Below are 2,428 nucleotides of genomic sequence, written 5' to 3' on the forward strand. Positions count from 1 at the left end.
TTGTTTTTTGGTTTTTTTGGGGGGGGGGGGGGGGGGGGGGGGGGGGGGGGGGAAGAAAACCGGGGGGGGGGGGGGGGGGGGGGGGGGGGGGGCGGTTAAAAAACGGGTTTTTTTGAAATGGGGCCCCAAAAATATTACTCGCAGGACCTTTTGTGTTTAAATATTTTTACTGTGACTTTCAGCTATTTTTTTTAAAGTCTATTTATCTTAAAATGCACTTTTTCCCATTACTGGTTCAGCAGTAGGTTTACATCAGGAATCAGGTTTTTTTTTTTCACATTTAACAACCCTGCTAGTAAATTGAAATAAAAAGCATACCACTGATCTTAAAATTTTCTAGGCGAATCCTACTAAAAAAATATTCCTAACTATTCTACTTTTCTTTTTGTAAACAAAGTATCGTCTCTGTAAGCGCACACTTGGCAATTTTGTGTTTGTGCGCCACACAAAAAAGTAATTTGGTTAATAAAGGGGGACATATCAACCCTTTGGGTTTTTTCCGGCGCTCGGAGACCCGGCGCTTTTCGTATTTTACGTCTCTTTTAAAAACCCTGATTTTAAGCCTGAACACAAGCCTCAATTCGTCATGGGGCCCCCAACTGGTTTTATTGACTTATTTTTCACCAGAAAAACCTACCGTGTTTAAAAATTTTACAAGGAAACCATTAAACGTTTTTTCAGATGATTCTGTACCAGAGACAAAAAATAAATCATTAACATATATTATTTTCTTGTTATAGAGTCATTAAAATTGGAAACTTTTCCCTCAATTTTTTTCTTCGATTTTTTATATTTCCAATGTCAAAAACGTGTGTTTTTTTTAAAATTTAAAAAAGTATTATGGCTTTGATAGCAAAAAAAAAAATTTAGGGAAAATTTGTAAAAAATGAATTTTAAAAAAAAAATGCTCATAAAAAAATGAAAAATAACATAAGATAGGGCGTTACTGGAAACGGACGATGCGAAATGCCCTTAGCCGGCAAGACCTCCCTCGTAGCAAAAAGGAAACTTGAACATTTTTAAAAACGCCAACCACGTCAACACAAAAATAATGCTGACCGATTTAGTACCTTTCGCTTCTTGTACCATTTTATGATTAAAAAAAAAAAAAAAAGCCCCGTCCCTTTCTCCTTTAAAGGGGCTATATCATAGGTATAAATTCTTTGGGACCCAAAAAGAAAACGGGAACAGACAGGGGTGGTGAATGTGTGAAAAAAAAGAAAAGAGAGAGGGGAAGGAAGGGGGGGGAAAAGAGGAGGGGGAAGTAAAGGGGAAAGAAAGCAGGGGTCATTAGGGGGCTCTGGCGGTACTTAAAAAGATCCTAGAACACTATTTAAAATAATAATAAAAAAATATAATAAAAAATACGGGGGGGTCGCTGCCCCCAGAAAGGTTGTACTCTTCGTCCCAACCTTAACACCACCCCCCGAAAAAGTGAAAGAAAACAGAGGAGAGAAGAAACAGAGCGGCGAGTGAGTGAAAGAGGGGGAGAGGAGGGGAAAGGAAAAGTGCGTCCTGACAGTCATTGTGCTGTCTGGTTATACTTGAGTGTAGTGTGGAATGATGTAGGTAGGTAGTTTTTCCCAACTCTGGTAGCCTGGCAGCGCTTCACCAGCCCCAAACCATTTATAAGAATTTTAAAGACATCACAGCTTTTCCCCCCTCTCCCGTTGGTAAACTTACAACTGAGCAGGCATGCATCCGATTTTCTCTCGATACAATACCCCCCCTTTCCCCAAATTTGCCCCCCAAAAAATCCCCGATCCCTGCTTCCTACTTTTCTTTCTTCCCACGTTTTCCCATTCCTGTCCCATTCACATGCTCCTGCTCTTCCCCTTCCCCTTTCCCCTCCCGACCTCTTCCCCTTTTCTGCCCATTCCTCTTTCAGGCTTATCCCTCCCCCTTTTGCTCCTTTTTTTTTCCCGACTCACTAAAACAATATCCTTTAGCCCTTTTTCACACACTTCCTGACCATGTTCCACTCTCCTTCCCGTATTTAGTTTACATGATTGCTCCAAACCACCTCCGGGTGGCTCCCAATAACCCCCTTCCAACCCCACTTTCAAAAACCCCTCCCCCCAAATCCCTGTCCATTAAAAAAACGTACCGCTTCTTTTTTCCTTAAAAAACCTACTCGCTCCATTTTTTCCCTTTTTACTTTTTTTCTGACTCCCTAACTCCCTTTTATTTCTTAAGTTTTTTTCACTCTACTTGTCTGTAAATTCAAAATGGCTGTTCTACCTGTCTATGGGCCCCAACCGTGTAAGATTTTGCCGGTACCCCGCCCCGGGGATGGAAAATTTTTTGAAAGGGGGACTAGGTCTTTCCTTTTGAGATGTACCTTTCTGAGTTTAACAAAAAACCCCTGGTAATTAAAGGTTTCATGAAAAAAAAATTAATTACATAGCAACCCCATCCGCATATAAAA

The sequence above is a fragment of the Penaeus monodon genome, chromosome 13, assembly GCF_015228065.2.
Source record: "Penaeus monodon isolate SGIC_2016 chromosome 13, NSTDA_Pmon_1, whole genome shotgun sequence".
Taxonomy (NCBI): domain Eukaryota; kingdom Metazoa; phylum Arthropoda; class Malacostraca; order Decapoda; family Penaeidae; genus Penaeus; species Penaeus monodon.